This window comes from Anopheles cruzii, chromosome 3, assembly GCF_943734635.1.
Source record: "Anopheles cruzii chromosome 3, idAnoCruzAS_RS32_06, whole genome shotgun sequence".
Lineage (NCBI taxonomy): Eukaryota > Metazoa > Arthropoda > Insecta > Diptera > Culicidae > Anopheles > Anopheles cruzii.
In genome coordinates, this window is record NC_069145.1 from 29965741 (window position 1) to 29984724 (window position 18984).

The window sequence follows — 18984 nt, forward strand, 5'->3', positions numbered from 1 at the left end:
ACGGCAACGGGTGTGCTCGTTAAATCACGACGCCCGCGTCGAAAAAGCCCTACGCACTCACAGGCGGACCGGGCTAATCGATGTCCGTTAATTGCGGGGTTCTGCGTCTAAGGAAGTCCCACACTCGCGCCAGTGAAGAGCCAGCCGCGACTGACTGCTAGCAACGTTTAGCGCCACATTAGGGTAAGGTGTGGCCTCGCTGAACTCGCGTAGGACGCGTTCCAAGTCCCGGTGCCGGAGAACGCACGCCCGGAACGTCAACTGTGACAGTCAAGGTCAGCGGAGCAGCGGAGCCGGAGCAGTGTTGGTGTGGGGCACCACCCCGACGACGACGACGACGAGGTGCGTGCGAAGCGAAATCATGTCACTTCGATTACGGTAATAAATTCGTGATCATTTCATTAATCGAGCGAACGAGAGTCCCATCGGAGACCATCCCGGAGCTCCTCGGTGCGCTCGGGCTCGGCAAACCGTTTCCTGTCCACTTTGTGGTCGATCGACGACTTTTGATCGACGGTAATTCAACACCCGGCTGCCACCTGTAGAGAGGTTGGGCGGCCGCCGCGCGACACGTCCACCGTGCCGTGTCCGTGGGACGATGAATAAATGGTTCGCCACTTTTGGGCGCTGCGGTCGGGGACGGCGCAATTGTGCTGCCGCCATTGTGTGCCATATATTTCCTCTTGCTCTTCCGCGATGTTGATCGCTTAATCGGTGCAATCTGTCACACCCGCCGGAGGTGGCATAAGTCGTCCGGTCCACGTCCACGTCCACACAGTAATGTGCCGTAATATGCGACTACACACACCCTACCGACCGGCCATGTTTGGGCAGCCAAGAACCGCCGGCAACTTAGCGCAACGGTTCTCCCCGGGGCAGCGCCACAGGTGTTTCGATTCCAGTGTGCGACAATTTTGCGACAATCGGGACACATTTTGCTTCAATCTAACTCTACTCCATCATCCGGGCGTTCGGGTCCTTTGGGAGGACTACTTCGATGGGGACCATTGAATTCGCACGCCCTTCGACACCGCCGGCAATCGATCGCAGCAGGCGGGTGGTTTGTCATATCTTCGAGAAGAAGTCCATAGGTCCACGAAGAAGAAGACAGAGCAGCGCCTGCTGCTGAAGCCACAGACTGTCACATCCCCCCAACTGTCATGTGCACGACGTCGGACGACAGAAAGTAATTCGATACATTTTACTTCAATTTCCTTCCATTAACGCGCGCGCGCGTCCCTCGTGGATGGTGTGTCCGGGGGGCGACCTGTCTCTGGGCTGACCTCGCCCATCGCCGGCGAGGCGTTTAACGATTCCGAATGAAATTACGATCTCTGCGGTAACTGTCACTTGGGCTCCCGCCGTTAGTGATGATGGACATCCCGCCGGACATCACGCCGTCGTCGTCGTCGTCTGGGGAGACACTTGGTCTGGACACTTCGACCTGGGAATCATTGGAGTACGGGTGATGAAATCAATTGATCCATAAAATAGAATATTAATCGCAGGAGTCTACGGAGTGTGTCGCGGAGTGCCTCGCCGCTGGAGCATGAAGATGATTCACCTCCTCGAAGGCTGTTGTGGAACCCAGATTTGCATCAGACACCCCAACCCCAGCCCGTACGAGGCCTTGATTTATCGTACAGCTCTGGAGTCATCTTCTGACTAACAGTGACATAAATTGTAGGTTCAGCAGTCTTGAAGGCTCCATCAGTCATCAGTCGGGAGTGGCAAAGTCTTGGACTCGAGACTTGGAACAGTAGTTAAAGCGCACCCAGATCATCCGGTGAGCCACGGTGTTGGGCATGGACGAATCGCGTGTGACCTGCACAATGCAATTTAGTCAGCTACCGTCAGAAAAAAAAAACTGTTTGGAGGACCACCCATAGGGCTTGCACCTGCACAAAGAACCGGTGCACCGGTAGCTCCCCCGGCCGGTGATTATCAGCCGAGGTGGCCCCAATTTGTCCTCTCGGCGCGCACCGATAACAAGATCGGCATGGTTAATCTTAACCGGCCCGTTTGATGTGTGCCGACCCCCCAGCTCGACGCCGAAGGTCGAAAGGTGGCAACACCGAAAGCGTCGCCCCTCGAATCCTCGTCGAACGCCGTCGTCGTCGCCGGTGAGGGAGAAACCCAGAAACACCACCCCGGAGTGGAGCACACACGGTGATTAACGTTGTAAGTGCGTAATACCGGTACCGGGGACCGTCTGAAGAAATGTAGGATAAGTGGTTCTATTAGCGCGTAACAAGCGCGTTTACGGAAGTCGGAGGAGCGTAACCGGGGCCCGTAACCCGGGGACGGAGCCGAGGCGGGCGCGCGTGTGTTGCGCGACCCGCGATTACGACGCGCGAATCGCCTTAATCAACTGTTTGGATTTCAATTAGTCAGTCACAAGCCTCAGGCCTCAGGCCGGTACCTGGAACCGGCTCGCGGAATTCCTTTCTTCCCGCCGGATCCGGTGGACCGCCGGAGAGGCCGACCGACCGGCCAGTGTGGTGCCACAACTGAACAAACAAACTTACGCAAAAAGGGGGCCACCGAGGAGTCTGGACACTGACCAGTGTTGGGAGGTGTGTTTACACACACACACACACACACCTCTGGCACGGTTTTTAGGCCAGGGAGCCCTCGAGAGATTAATGGACTCGATTGGGAGCGTCGATTGGTGCCCAAAGGCATTTTCCAATTCTTCGGCTACATGCACCCAGAAGGCCAGAGACGTCCAGTAGTAAACCAATTCCGTGGCTGACGCCGTTGTTATTTATGGAGGTCCGGTCAACTTGTCCGCAAATGTGCCACGTCCGCACTTTTGGAACGATCGGTTACCGCTACCGTAAATCACATTCCGCGTTGGTTCGAAATTTATCTCACATCAAGAACGTTGCATCGGAGACCAGGGGCCGGGAGGGTGGCAGAACAAATGGTCAGATCGTGTCGTGGGGTATGCAAATGCTGACAAGATCACCCCCCCTTATTGCGAGTGGCAATTATAGCGCAATTTACAGCGTTCGGAACTAGCGCGACTCGAAGGGCTACTAGGGCGTACGAGATCTACGGTAAGTGGTGGAATTTCCCTCCAAGCGGCTCTGCCCTTTGTGACAACGCCAACAAGCACGTGGAGAATGTTTCGCTGGAAGCCATTTTCGTGACCGAAGCCCCTTTGATGGTCTCTACGGTGGCAGCTCTACGCACCGAGACAAGGTCCGGGCGCGATTGCAATTACAGTTCGATTACTTAGCTGTTTATCCTGATCATATCCACAAGTCACAGGCAAGAACATACGCTGAAAGGGCCGGCTTCAAAGGTTTCTTGAGGCGAAGTCCGCTAAACGCTTCATGATGACAGCCCGATATGTTCCCCGAAAGGCACAAGCTCCCGTTAGTCGATCATGATAGCTGCAGAGAACGCCACCATATAGATCATAACACATGGGAACTCGGGAAACGGGGTCAGTTGCAGTTGCCTGGCATCGGTCCTGGCATTTGGACCATTTTGCTATGCAAATTCCAACCCCCACCCGGTATGTCCCTAACGTAGCGGTGTGCCCTGCCCAGCCCGTTGCGTTGCGAAAGATGCGTTCCGATTCCGTGTCCGTCTGTACGCAGAACCTGCGAACTGCGGCTGGCCGTTGTCTTACGCCGACGGTACCATTGTCTAGGGTCCGGACCACATTTCCGGCAGGTTTCGCTAGAGATATCGGCTACGCAAACAAAGCGAGAGGGAGCACGTAACACCCAACAGTAGCCGGGGGACTGTGCTGAAACAGAAGCATTGGCCACCGAGTGGGCACATGGAGATGCAAATCGATCACTTTCACTGGTCACGCTCAGCCGCGGTGCAGAGCAGGTATGTTGTTGTTGGTTTGCCCTCCCGCGACACAACCGGGACCCGCGAGTGCCGCGGGCTACGGGGAAGGCTAATTTGTGGCTGCGTCCCGGACCCGTACGAGGTGCCAACTTACGATGCTCTCTTCAGCACCGCGCACCAAAGTGCAGCACTTCGGTTCCAGCACGGTGCTTCTCGAGGGCTATCGGGAACAGAAGTAGATCGGTCCGCTTTTGACAACCGCTGATTATTTGCTTTTGCGCTGCGCGACATGCGCGGACGGGTACTAAATGCGCCTTACGGTACGGTGGTGCGCCTTAGTAGCCAATCACGGCCAGAGAGCATACCGGCAGCTGGATGTTAGGGGGAGGGTGGCCATTGTTAAAGTACTTAGCCTTCTGCAAACGCGAAGCAAACGTGACATAATCGTCCGCTCGGACAAGAAGCTGATGGCGGGCAAATTTGTGGAATGTATCCCGTGACCTGTCAGATGTGCCTCCAACGAGCACGAAACGATCACCACGATCGTTGGTTAACGAACGTGTGGACATCGATGGATTCCTTAGCATCAAGGATGGACAGAGGACAGCTTAGCCCTAGGAAAAGTCACAGTAAAAATTCAGTTCGTAGTATATTTAAACCAAAGTATCTTTTATTTAACCTTCTTTCAACGAAATTCTCGACTAGATTCTCGTTTGGTGCATCATTTACTTTTCCGATCGATGTTCTGGGGAGTATTACAGTTTTATTCGATTGCAGAGGCATGATGCATCATAAGCTCTTGCCACAGACTAGATAAGGAATGTTATCTGCAAGTTATGCGCAATTTCCCCGGGGCCACAAATGTCTGGATTTGTGGAAACACAAAAATTGGAGGAGCTGAACAAAATCACAAAAAAATATATTTTTAAGTCCTTCGAGGATTTGAAAAAAAGTGGCCACAAGTGTATAATATCTGATGGGGGCTTGTAAAGGGACGAAATAGATATTCATGAATAAAAAAATTATTTTTGAAAAAATAAACAAAAATTGGCGATATTGTCTGCACAGACCACATACTGATGTCATTTCCTGCACACCACTTCCAAGCTACCTTTCCATAACGGCCTTTGGACTTTGGTAAACTTTGGTCAATTCTTCGACCTTGAAGATTTGTCTATGCTACACTAAGGTCAGCCAAACCATGTTTTTGTAGCGAACTTCGACAGCTATTTGGTCTCAAAATGATCGATAACCGTGGCACGATGTAGTACCTTGTAGAATTCAAGATAAGGAAGCTAATTAAAAGTCGGCTTTGGCCTTTGTTGATTTCGATATGGTTTTTGTGCTTTAACAAACTTTGTACGGCCAAATACACACTTTCAAACGTAAGGGACATTGTCATCATTTTGGCAACAACTTTGGAATGTAAATTCTCGTGCTTCGCTCAGCCAAACTGACTGCCGGAAAAGGAACAGTCAAACGTTCGTCGAAGTGTTTGCCAACATACAGAGTCGAGTCGAGGAATTCTGTGTGATTTAGCGATGTCATAATGAGACATAATCGGATTGTCAACATTGTTGGGCCGATTTGTGTCTACGTCCGAGCGTTTGTTGGCGCGACTTCGTTTGCAAAACCATGACCAGAAATGTAAACAGAAAAACTTGATCTACCGTGACATAGCTTGAGATCTTTCAGCTTCAGAGATTATACTGCATACAAACGCAACGGAGATACAGACAATTTGTTGTGGCTAAGTGTCATCCCTCACAAGGCATTAGTACTTCCGAAAGCTTGTCTATTAACCGTGGCCCAACAAAGCGAACCATCTGCGTCGGTCGGGGCGCATCAACATGGGAACATTTCCGCCCGAAAAATTATCATCAATCAGCCACACTAATCGAAGATCATCAGCGACTGATCGGTGTCTTTCACTTCTTCTTAATAACTCACTCACTTCCCTCGTGTCGTGGTGGCGGGTCCATTATGGTCCACGCCTGCGCCCGCCCTGCAGTCATATCGATACATCACCCCCGACAATGGGAGCTCCGGGGTAATGGCGCCCACTCCCGCGCAATCCGCGTCCGGCCGATGGGCTTCTGACGACCTTCATCTTCATCGTGCCGTACCCCGATCACGGCGGGCCAGTAAACGGCTGTAATGTTGTAATCGGCACCCCACCACCGGCCGGCCGAAGAGGGCCCAAGGCCTCGCGCAGATGCGTTGGTTTCGTACGACACACGTTGCCTACCCACGACCAGGCGCCGATGCCGCCACCGTGGCCGGTGATCGCGATCCCGAGTAAGCCGTAGAGTGAATAATCTCCGGGCGACACCGTTCAAATGGTCATCAGCGCGCATTAACCTACAAAAAGGGATAGAAACATAACCTCCACGTGGCCACAAAAAGGCTCATCACGTCGCACGTCGCCGATTGCGGCACGACTGCGAACTGGGACGACCATCGCCGCGCATAATCTCTGCCCAGAGCAGACCACCCCGTCCCGAGACACTCCCGGAGGTGTGAAAAGCCGCACTGGCCTTAACTTTTCCTTTCCTTTCAGGCCGAGGGATCCGGTGCTGGAACGGGTGGATTCACTGCTGCTGCTGATCGACGATCTCGCCGTGTCATCGCGGCGGCGGCGGCTCAACTACGGCGATATGTGGCATAGATCAACGATTAAGATAAGTGGTAGCATTCAGGGGACCGCAGCCCACCTCGTAACTGGTTAAGTTATTGGATGTGCAGTGCGCCCCTGGAACGTGGCATGGGAAACCCTCCGCCGGCCGGGCGGCCGGCGGCGCGGAATGGGCATCTAAACGACGCCCACGGATCGACGAGTGACGAGTGATGAAAATTTCAATTTCGCCTCAAGGCGGAGACCAAAAGTCGCCACGTCACGATGCGGCCGAATCTACGCAGATCCGTGGTCCAGCTCTTGGACCTGACGCGTCCTCGGCCGCGAGAGAAGTTGAATGAAGTGGATCAAATGCCTCCGTTTAGGTGGTGCAGTGATAGAGACACCACTCGAAGTGACCTCCACAACCACGTTGGTGCTACGCACTTTTGGGTATAATCATTTAAATCGGTCTCCTTCAAGTTTCAATAGGATATCCAGTCCAATTGCACTCATTGAAGAGGCAGGTTGTCGAGCAAATGTTAACTATCGTTTGAATTCTCCTGTTTGAGCTCGCCCGTTGACAAGAAGTCTTGAACCGTGCGCTGACCACGGAAACACATTTGGTATGAGGAAATGCAAAGTCCCCGAGGCCAAACCGCGGAACCCGAACACCTATCGGGGGTCGTGAACCACATGATCTCCTTTTGGCCTGGCCAGTATCGGCCGCAAAGACAATTTCCACAACTGACCTGGGGCTGCACCGGGGGGTCTACGGTGAGTCTTCTCTTGCGGACGGCGTTTGTCACGAACCGTGGGCCGCCCGCGACGTGGGCAGAGACGCCCCCCCCACATGCTAGGTTTCACCTGTCAAATTTGCGTCGGGGCCACGCGAAAGATCAACAGAAAATTTGCTGTCGCGAACCAACGCCACGTAATGGGAAGGCGTCCGGCTGTGGCCTCTTCGTGGGTTTGCCCGAGGGCGCCAAGGGCCAACCCTCTCTTGCCGCGCGCGTTCGCATATGGCACGACCTTTGCGCGTTTCGATTGTTTTCCGCGATTGGGGCGCATTAATGAGGCAAACGCGCGCGCATTGGGTGTCGGCCTGGCCCCAAATGCACCTAATAAATGTCGCAATGTAGATCGATGGTGATAGACGCGCCGGTCTTTGGGTGAGGCGTAGGGCCGCCGCACCGGGCCACGCAGCCTCCAGAAGGTCGGGAGAAAGTTTCCCCGCGTTCGTGGGTTTTGCAGCAAACAACGGCCCTGGCCGTCCGCAGCTATCCGCACAACATATGGGCAAACAAAAACAATAAGGCACCACCAACGTGCGGTGCGGCCATTAATATATGCGGCCCAGCGACACATTCCACAACTTTTCGGGCGGTGCGCGCGTCGTCGTCGTCGCCGTCGTCCTTCGGCCACAAATTGATTTATACGCACGCCGACCGACTGGGATGTGGGAAGCGAGTGTCCTACACACCCTGCCCTGACGCTGATGGTTCGCGGCACGAGGAAGTAACGTTTGCTCGCTCCCCACGCCCCGAAACGGCACCAGGTCATCCAGGCTACGACTGCGGCCTCGGAAGAAAGGGCCTCGGACACAAGCCACGCGTGTAATGGGATGCATTTTTGTGATGATTATTGCATCGATAAGCCACGAATGGGAAAACCCAGCGACCGGGGCGGACAAGCGTTTGCATCCTTCATCGGACCCGTTATGATCGGCACCACCGGTGGCCGCGGGCTGTCCGGCCCTTAAAAAGGGTCCACGAATTCGGATCGGATGATAGGCGCTGAACACGGACGCCGCCCGGGACAGCGAACCGGGTCAATCCACATACACACGGCGGAGACTCGAACGCCGGGCTTTCGATTTCGAAAGTGACCCCGAGGGTGCGTTCTAGATCGGCTCGGCTTCATTTCTTTGCATTTTTCGTTTGGAGCAAATGGCTTGGAGAACGCATCTTCAGGCTGCTCATTTTCGAATCAATTGACCCAGTTCCGAGGTTCGTTTGTATTGATTATAGATGAACTTAATTCGTTTGTTTTAATCAGGGGAATGGGGAAACACGAAACTAAGCTATTGTGTAAAAACAGCTGACTAATTAATGCACGACGTAAATTATGAAACTATGAAAGGTAAAATGAAATGTAAAAGTAAAGTGTTATTTTTGGTACTAATAACGAAAAAATGGTTAAAATGCGAACGCCTCGTAAGAATGTCGTAAGAATCCAGAAAAAACAAGTTTGTTTTAAAAGCTATTACATCTAAAAGGGTTCAATATATATGTTGGACATTTTTGTTTAATATTAGGCTTTACAAAAACCTCTTTTATCCATTAGTTATCCATTTCGTAGTTTTGAAATTACAGTTGACAGAATTTTCAAACTTTTAGTTGAATACTCGGCTCTGTCATTTTAGAAAATGAATCGCTTAGCAACAGAACAACGTGTTAAAATTATTCGAATTTGCTACAAAAGTGGGGATTCGAAAACGCATTTTTCTCAGAGTTTTCGATCTGCTGGGCGAGAACATTGATGGACGTATAATTTCACGTTTTGGTAATGTAAATTGGTCACCAAGATCATGCGATTTAACACCTTTGGATTGTTTCTGACAAGCCGGCTTTGAAGCATTTGAAAAATTACACTGGCCAAGTTATGTCCCGGATACCTATCAAACAAAGAAGAATCAAGCAAGAAGTATTTGGTCTCACATTATGAAACAAAATTTCATTTCTGAGACAAAACTCAGGAGTCCACAAACCACATTTTGGATGGACTAGATTGCTTACGGTGAATAATTTCTTTTTTAAACTACTTCTTATATTTCGAAGATGCTTCAGAAATGGTTTCGCAGCGCGTCAGCCTCATTTCACTTATGGAAATTTGGTCACTCCAAATTCTTCGCGTCAGTTCATGCGGAACCGAACCATCGAGCTTCTTTGAAAGGTCAACTGAGAAAAGCCAAAAGAAAACCTCAGCTCAGAAAAAATCAGCTGCAGAATCCAAAGAGTAGTACAGTAAATGTATAAGCAGTCATCAATTTGCAGTAAACCTCAGAATAGTACAAGACGAAAAACACAGGTAGATTTTTTTTACCAAATACCAGGTCGAGCATAAAATTATAACGACACACATATCAGCGTAGAGCGGACGGACTTCCCACGGACAATGATAAAAATAGATCGAACATCCTCCGGATGCGATAACCTTTTCCGCTTCCCACTGCCGCTGCGCGGTTAGTAGTGCGCTGCCGGTGACGCATTTGATTGATGCCCCAAAAAGGCGCATAATTGCACCGGCGGTCGAGGTCCGGCCGCGGGTTGAATCATTCCGCAGAGTTCCGGCGCACCATGCGAGTGCGTAGGATCGCCAACACCCGCCCGAGTGCGCTTGAAGTTGAAGAAGGAGGAGAAGTCCCCGAAGGCGTACAGGGTAATGTCACTTATCAATGCCAGCGCATTCGGGGGGGGTTCTGCAGAAGCCCCACGCGCCGAAAAACGCGCGCCACGCCAACGACCTGCGGCCTGTCACAACAATTTGCATACCCCGCTCGCCGTCCCAATCCAATGTCACCGATCACTGTTCGGAACCGCGTCCCCGCCAATTGGCGCGTAAATAAAGGGCTTTAAAATGCAAAAAAACCCGAAGTATGACCGAAAAAACCGCACCACTCACAAATCTACGTGACATCGTACAAGGCCGTTCATTAGCACCGTCCGTCCGGGCTGACGCAGCCGAACTCTCCGACGGGGACCAGGATGGGGCGCCATTACGCATCACTGGCGCCGAGTGAAGCTCAAAAACGCTGCCACCTCCACAGCTGGCTGTCGCCGCGAAGGTGTTAAAAAGCCATCCGACTGCAGCCACTCATTACCGCCGGGGCGCCCGGACCTCCGCCGGACCAACCCGGGCATTGCCATATTTGTGAAAATGCCGCACGCTCGTTAGCTGAAGCCGTCGAAAACGTGCACGGGCCCGTGAGGCAGCCACCGAAGGCTGCGGCCGGCGGCCGGAGCAGAAGGAACCCGCACGTCGTTTCCGCGTGCCAAACGCGCGATGGCTGAGGCGCCAAGAAAGGCGACTCAAGGCGCCAGCCAGCCAGCCAGCTGTTGCCCGTGGTGATCTTGACCGAGCCCAAGACCTTGACCTACAGCAGCCCGATCAGCAGCCCGATTCGCCGAATACCTCCCTCCACCAAGAAGCGGATGGATAGGTCAGGAGGACATCGCAGAACTTTCGCAATGGCCCGAGCCCGAGCAGTTCCCATGATCCACTTCCTTCCTTGGGAGGCGATCCTCGTGAGGATCATCGTGACTAACGGGCACGCTTGGCAAATACCCAAAAACCGACCGCTCAATGCCGCGGGTGCGGTGAATGCCGCGGAGCGGAAGGAAGAAAGGGTGTCCGCGATAGCTTATCCCCAGGCCGACTCTCATTACGCTTATTAATAAACGCCAAATCGGGCTAAATGGTACCAGCAGCAGCAGCGGGCTGGGCAACAATTAGAGATCGCCGCGACCGTGCGCCATTTTGCGACGGCACCGTATCCCTTTTTAGGGCCGACGCTTATGAGTCCGCGCGGCCAGCCTTGCATATTCATCCGCTCCGCTCCGGTCTCGCGCGTCTCACTTATGCGCGATTGCTTATTATGTTTGCTCATTGCGATCATGATCATGTTTCGATCCGCGCGCGGTTGACCTTTCCGGCCGCGCCGTGACGCTGATATGAGAGAGGCAACCACACACACACACACACGGATCGGTCTCAGTGAGCCATGGACCACCGCCACCGCCACCATCGTAGCGCCATCGGACGTCCAAAGTTCGCGCGTCCCAGAACTTGAACAAAGCTCTCGCGCCCCGCCGCGCACAACTCGACCGCGAGGCCTTCGCGAACGGCGGCGGCGCAACAAAAAGGCAACAACAACAGCACCTTCCCCCGTCGCTCGCCGTCGCCCTCGCGAAAGTGGCAAAACGGCGTTTAGATCACTTTCGCCCGACCATTAGAGGGTTTGCGCGGTGGATTGGGGTCATTCATGGGGCGCCCTTTCCGATGGACACCGGTTCGGGGCGATTCGACCTACCGTAGGGTGCGTTATGGGACGCGATTGTAACAGGTGCCGGTGCTGCTGCTGCGGCGACGAGTGGCAAAGTCACCAACCACGCTGCTGCTCAGCTGTTTCGAGCTCCGCATCCTCTCGCGCTCGCGTGCCGCCGGTTGGTTTCCTTTCGATTCCGAGTTCCGACTTCCGAGAGCTCGCTGGGGGAACAAAGGACGAGAAAAGACACGGGGGGGTGGGGGGTTAGTACTTTGGGTGTGGGATCTTTCAGAAGACCGCTGGTGACCGCTTCGCGTCGCGGTATCACTCGCTGCACAGCTCCGGTGGCGACAACTTCATTTAGCGAGGCGTTTACGCCGTAGATTTAGTCCGCCAGAGTGCATCGACAATTCAATTATCAACTGTCAACCGCCACGGTGCTCGGTGCAAAGCAGTGCGTTAATTGAAACGAGTGGTCACGCGCTATGCGGCCTTGCGTCCGGCAACAATTTGCTCATCCCGCCGAGATGATGACAGATAGATAGAGTCGCGCAAATCGCGGTGCACATATTCCGGCCGCCGCCGACGAGACGCGGTACGGTAATCGCGGTGGTGAATAATATCACCGAGTAAAGATCCGCCTGGGGAAAAAACAGTTCTACGAAAGGTAGGTGCTGGGGAGAGAGCCGAGTGTGAATCACCGTGGCGCAAGGGCGGAAACGGTTGAACCTACGGCCGAAGCATCGATGATTCGTTTCCTCGGCACCGTTTGCTGGAATTTACCTTAAAGACCGACTTTAAATCTAAAGTCACACCCTTTGAAGTCTTTTTGAAGAAGAATCTTGATCGTAAGCTTTGGTGAGAGTTTGCTTCGATTCACTTTTCAATCGCATCAAAGTGAACTAAGTCAACTGCAGTCTTTGACATTTTGTTATTTTCACTCCGACATTTTTTGCCAGATTTTTTACTGCTCTATGACCTTCAATAACATATGCATCACCAGGTTGGCAAACATTAGTTAACACCAAATAGAAAAAAAAACATTTTCGGACAAGTTCCTATAATTAATCTCATAACTGGATCCCTGGAGCAACACAGCAGAAGTCCACGAAATAAGTCAAGTGGAACTTCCCAACCTGCATCTTACAAAACTATGATTAAGATACAATGAAAAATGTCGGTTGAGCACGTTCCAATAATCTGAACACCGTTTAGTTGGTAACCTGTGATTAGCTACGGTTCTGATTCAGGTGTAGGTGTAATTTAACAGGCAAACAGTGGTAAATACTTTAAGTATTTCTCTGGGAACCAATAACCACTGCAAAACATTGTCACTGACACGCGTGTGAAATCGATTGGATGCTTTTTTGAGACATCTTTGCGATTCAAATTTTTTAAACATTGTCAATGCTGTGTTAAAAACATGCTAATGAATACGACGAATGCTCGTATCTCGGGTCCACCGCCTAATTAACGGCTCGAAAAGATCCCTAAATAAAACCATAGTTTATAACGATTCATTCCGTTCCGTCCGAGGTGTCCTTCCGCACACAGCACCTTTGCCGAAATCGCGAATCAAATGCAGTGCAACCCAATAACGCAGCGCAGCCAATGGACCGGCCCCAGAACAAAAACTTAACACAAACGGGTCCCATTCCATTCCCTAAAAGGGAGATCAGGAGTCCCCGGAATGGATTGCACAAACGGTAATCGCGTTGCGCTGGCAAACGACGGATGCGGACTAATTGGGAAAAGAACGGGAAGACTTATTACCCAATACGCGCCCAAGGACACAGGGAGGCTTCAAACGACAAATTATTGAAAACGAGACAAACCGAGAAATATTAACCCCATCGGCGTTGGCGGTGCAACGGAATAAAATGATCAAGGATCGCGAACGACGACGACGACGACGAGGCGACCGAAGAAGAACCGTATGGGGATACGCATCTTCACACTACATAATTTATGAGCGCCTGCCCGTGCCCGAGGGCCTCCCCAAGGCTTGATGGAGACGCCGAGATACGCGCGTCTCTGTATCACATTTCACGTACGTACGGATCCGCGAGTGTCCGAGGACGCACGTGACCATCCTTCTTGGGGTCTCTTCTCTCTCTTTCTTTCTCTCTCTCTCGCTGGTGGTGGTGTCGTTGGCATGTTTCCATCGACAGAAGCGAACAGAACGAACCAGGCAGCGGCAACAGTAACTGTCACGATCGGATGATGCTGTCAGACAACACTTAAAGACCTCCCCGGGGTTTGAAAGGTTCATGGGTAGAGCACAGAATGTCTGCAGCACCGCTCGGTGCCGACGAAGCCTCTGCTCATTAGCAGATGGCTGGAACCGGAGCTCTTTATTCCGTTTGTGCCAATTTATTGCACATTCTAAAAGACGTATGTTAAGACTTACGATGTTTAGAAGAATTACTTTCATTCTACCCGAAGCTAGGCAACGTTGGAGCAACAGCATCAGAGGCACCGCCGCCCAAGTTATTGCCGCTCGATATAATTTTGTTGATTTTTTATTAACACGGCTGTATCATTATCATGGGCTCCTCCTCTCGGGGCACAAAAGCTGGTCCAGTGACCGCGAAATCGATTGCGAGAGCGGAAAAACAGGAAACCACCGGGGGCCTGGGACTGGCGCTGGGACTGGGGCCGGGGCCTCCCCGCTACCTAGCCTACCGACCAGCGTGTGCACAAGGATTCGCCGTCCCCCCCGACCAGCACGATCGCTGCTGCGCAAGTAACCACTAAAAATCTTGAATTTTCCCTAAAAGGAATGATTTTTTCCACCTTTCTTCCCCCGAGCCCCGCGAGGCTGCCACTGGCCGGCCTCGGACTCGTCGCGAACTTGGACTTGGACGGCACCCCGTCACTCGCGTCACACCGCCACCGTCGCGTCTAGGCTTGGCTGGGCTTTATTGTGGCACCGGAGCAGCCGGAGAGCGCGTTTATGGAGCGTTTAGTGGCCCACAGGTCGGGGCGGCGGGTCCGGAAGAAGAAGGTAGGAGGGCTGATGTAGGCTTTTCTTCTGTTTTGAACACGCCGAGCCCGACCAACCGATCGACCGACCGATCGTGAAGGCTACGCGGGCTCACAAGGGTTTCCGCTTCGCATTCCTTTTTTGCTCTCTCTCTCTCTCTCTCGCCGTATCCTCCGTTTATATTTGTCGTCGCTCAGACGGATTTATGCGAGGTGCGAGACTTCACCGATGAATATGAGCCTCGTGGACACGGGTGATGATTAGTTACGGGCACGTGAGGCCCTCAGCGGGCCAAATTTGGGGTCCGCTTCTAACGACGGACACGACGTGCGTATCGTGTAATCTTGTTTCGGCCAAGCCATGCGCCGGCCGCAGTGTGTGTGGTGGCTATGACCATAAATCCTGCTGACATAATCGACTGGCGGGCGACCGCGAAACGGCATGGCAGGACGTCGCACGGTACAACGCGGAAGAGCACTATGATACTCTCCGAAGGGCTGTAATCTGTGTAAAGATCCTTCGGTTCAGCTGCGTAGTCCATTTTTGGCAGCCTCGGACTACTAGTAGCCCTAGCGACTCGTAAACAAGTACGTAAACAATCGATTTGAAGAAAAAAAAATCTTCAACAAATTGTCTCTGGGTGTGTGACGATAATCTTCATTTTGATTTAACTGGCCCAGGCATATGGAGCCGGTTCGAATGGAAAACATTCTGGCGAATCGATGAAAGATAATACTAAAAATAAAGAATTTGATATTTCAAGTCTCAAGACGATGGTTCAAACATGGAGTACTTTTGCTCCTTATTTATATTCCCATCCGGCATAAGTCGTACCTTTTCGTTAGTAACGACTTCCACTACTCAGTGAGAGCAAACGGAAAGAGTGAAAGTCGAGCGACAAGAATCATAAAATACGCTACTAGACGATCTAAGACTTATAAAACTTAAGAGGATGATCACCGATCATACCGGATTTGGTCGCCGAATTCTTCTAATTAACTTGTATTTCTAGTGGGCTTTTCCTAGATTAATTTAGTTTGATTAATTTGCTCTCAAATGAGTTGCTCTCTTCTGCAACAAAACCAAAACTCGGCATCATCCATTGGGTGCCGTTTTGATAACCGTTTACCCTTATTACCGGATCAGACCATCTTGCATCGCGCTTCCCGCAGTTTGGGAAAAAATACATTTTAAATAGATAATCATACCAATAAAATTACACTGGGCAAAAACAAAACTTGTAATTCAATAGATTCCGAGACAATGTTGTAAAGCACTGAGCCGATACACTGCACGCAATTAGCGTTAACCTATCGTAGCGCCGTAACGATTTCAAATTGGTCCCGCCGAATGGGATAATGATACGGTGAAGCAGCGTGAGAGCTCACCTACAGCGCAGCAAAACCTTCACACTGCGCTGCGCTCCGCGATTGATTGGAGCTTTGGTCTTCGCAAAACGAGAGTCGTGAGTCGATGCCGCCACCCGCCGAAGCACAACAATTATGGAGCCAACCCCCCATTCAATTGTAGCACCATCAGCTCCGGCACCGGCAGCAGGCGGCAGAGGACCGTAAACAATTGCTCTGTGCAGCGATCCCGATCGATTCCGATCCGCTGCGTTCAACCTGTCCGCGTTCGCGCAAAACGTCTCTATATGCTGCACGGTGCACGGCATATTATGCAAAAGCTCCGCGAAACCCGCGGGTGTTGGCTACGGGTGGCCAAACCCAAAAAAATTCCAATCGTTCCTCACACACACGAAGCCCGGAGGCGAATTACTGTGGATCGCCAAGAATCGCCGGCACAGTAGTGGCACCGCACAGACGCACGCCACCAAGTTTCGCGTGAAGATCGCCGATCCATTGTGTTTGCTGGCGCATTCTGGAGTCTGCGAACGCCTTTGCGGACTCGCGAGGCGTTGTCAATGGGCTACGACGGGCTAACGCGATCACGGACCGATCGTGAAAAGGGTTCGATCGGTGTGCCGGTGAATAACTTAATTTATTCCAATCCTGTAATTTATGCACATGCGTACCGTCCACACACGCACGCATGGGTCGTCGTTGGGGATTATTGCAGGCGCCATTCGTCCATTCGCCGCCGGGATTCGAACCACGGCGACTGCACATCGTCGAGCGAACACAGGCGTGACCAATTTGTTGCGCTCGACCATAAAGAACCGACCGAATGGGCCAACAGCACCGGGCGAAAGGTCAGGCAGCGGCGAAGGACGCCGTGGACGCGGGCGCGGGCACACGCCAAAATGATGAATGGGATTTATTGGGTGCGAAAAGGGACTCCATCTTCTTCGTCGTCGTCGCCGTCGTTGGAGCTTCTTTTCCCACATTAACTGACCATTTGGGTCCTACGTAATCTTCTCGAGACGAAGCGAGCCATTGTTTCAGCGAATGACCGCGGCGTCGGGATTTAGTAATCGAATCAAGATGAATGGCCAAACTTCACCATTGCAGCATGCAAATGAGACACATTTCGTTTGGCATGTCGTTTGGTCTGTTCACAAACTTGTGAAAGACACAAACGACGCGGTGAGTTATCCGTCCTTTCGGAATTATTTTACGAACAAATGTGTATCCTCTTTATCTCTTGCTTTGACTCTATTGACCAAGGAAGGTTTATTTTATATGCAAAATATGCTATTTATGGAATTGTTTGATTTTAAAAACTGCTCTTCTAATTCATACCAAACTTTGCCAAATAATAAGCAAAATAACACTGTTAGACTGTGAGAATTACTTACAGAAACGAAGATTGATTAAAAGTAGATTGCAACCAATTGGAATCAAAGCGATATTCTAGTACCAACACTGTGTCCCTACTACACAATATCCCGCCAAACGCTAAACAATAATGTTTCGAACGCCTCGGCGAATACTCGCTAAGCTACGCATTAAGCAGAAATCAGCAATTAATTGGTTTTTAAACGAATTAATTAGAAACACCACACGCAACCCCCATTAACGGAGGTCCCACCGACCAATCGCTTCGTCTAGGACCTGCCCGGCGTGGCCTAGAGGGCTGAATGACGCATCGAGTTCATTCATGGTTTGTGGATCGTGCGTGTAAGCCCACCACCAGCCAGCCAGCCAACCAGCCAGCCAGCCAGACCTAATCAACTCTCATCAATGGCGTGGCCAGCATCAGCAGAACCCCCACGGATTGCGCGCCGCCCCGACAGCTCGCGGGATCCGGTTAACCTCTCTTCCGCGGCCCACTCGTCCCTCGAACCCGAAGGCCCCGAGAGTTTCTACGAAACAGGCGCACGCACACAGCCCCGAAATGCGTGTGCGCGATGTTTGGATGTGCAAAGAAAAGCCATTCGGGCGTTCGGTCTAGCGCGAAACGCCTAACGTGCGCACCAAACCGCCTCGCCTTGCCGCGAGGAAGGGGGAACCCCCCGAAACTGGACCAACACACTGGCCGCCGCCGCCGTTGGCGAGTGACATCATTTATGGGGGCCGGTCGAAGAACTGGCGGTGTGGACAGGTTTTTGGACCGGAAATCGGGCTCTCGGTGCTGGAGAACCCGCACGGATCGGGGTCCCGATCGCGCTCATTTGGACGCAGTTTGGAGTACTGACAGTTGGGCGTTCGCAAACGGCGCAAAACCCACAGGCCGGTTGTCAATTTTTGACACTTGTACCGAATTCGCCAACTCGCACGCGCCGTCAGGATTATACTGGCTTGGACCTCCGTATTTTTTTGTCCGTCTTTTCCGTCGCCTCAATCAGACGATCGGTCGATTGTGCTGGCAGTCGCGGCGGGACCCAACGATTGCGCAACGGCGCATTTGGCCAAAACTTCGGTGGCCAGTCCGTCAGTCTAACGAAACCCGCCAAGTATAGCGCAAATCATCCATCACGCGCTACCAGCAGCATCGTGCTGCCGAGCTTTTTCGGCTGGGAGTTTGTTGACACGAGCTTAATTAGCGAACAGCGGGCGTTTTGGGTGACGGATTTGACAAACGCCTCCATCCGGCCTCGACGCAGCGGCCCGAACAAGACATTTGCCGGACATGGTGGTGTTGCGTCACTTGCGGATGGACCAGGATTTGGCCCCTGGGAAGAAAGTGGATTACCAAAGACAGTGCTCAAAGGGGAGATTGCCGCGTCTGATACCCCATTCATATTTAGCCCTGTGGAAACAACCTCACCCACAAAAACACAACGTTACAGAAAGCAACAGAGATTGACATTTTGTCCGTTGCAGACCACGGTCACTATCACCGGGGTTCGAACTGACATCTATCGCATCCGAAAGTGATGAATCCGATCGACAGCGTAGCAGGATGATCCACGGACGGACCACCTCAATCGGTTCACTAGCTGCTTCCATTCGCTGGCGGCCTGACCGATCCAATGGCCGAGAAAATGGAGTGTTAATTACTTCGGCACACTCCGACCGCGCGAGCATTAAACGGCCCCAACCTCCCCCCGTGTTGGGGAGGCGGGCTCGGGTTTAGGGTTACCACCTTGCCGAGAGCAAAATAAATCAACCAACCATCAAC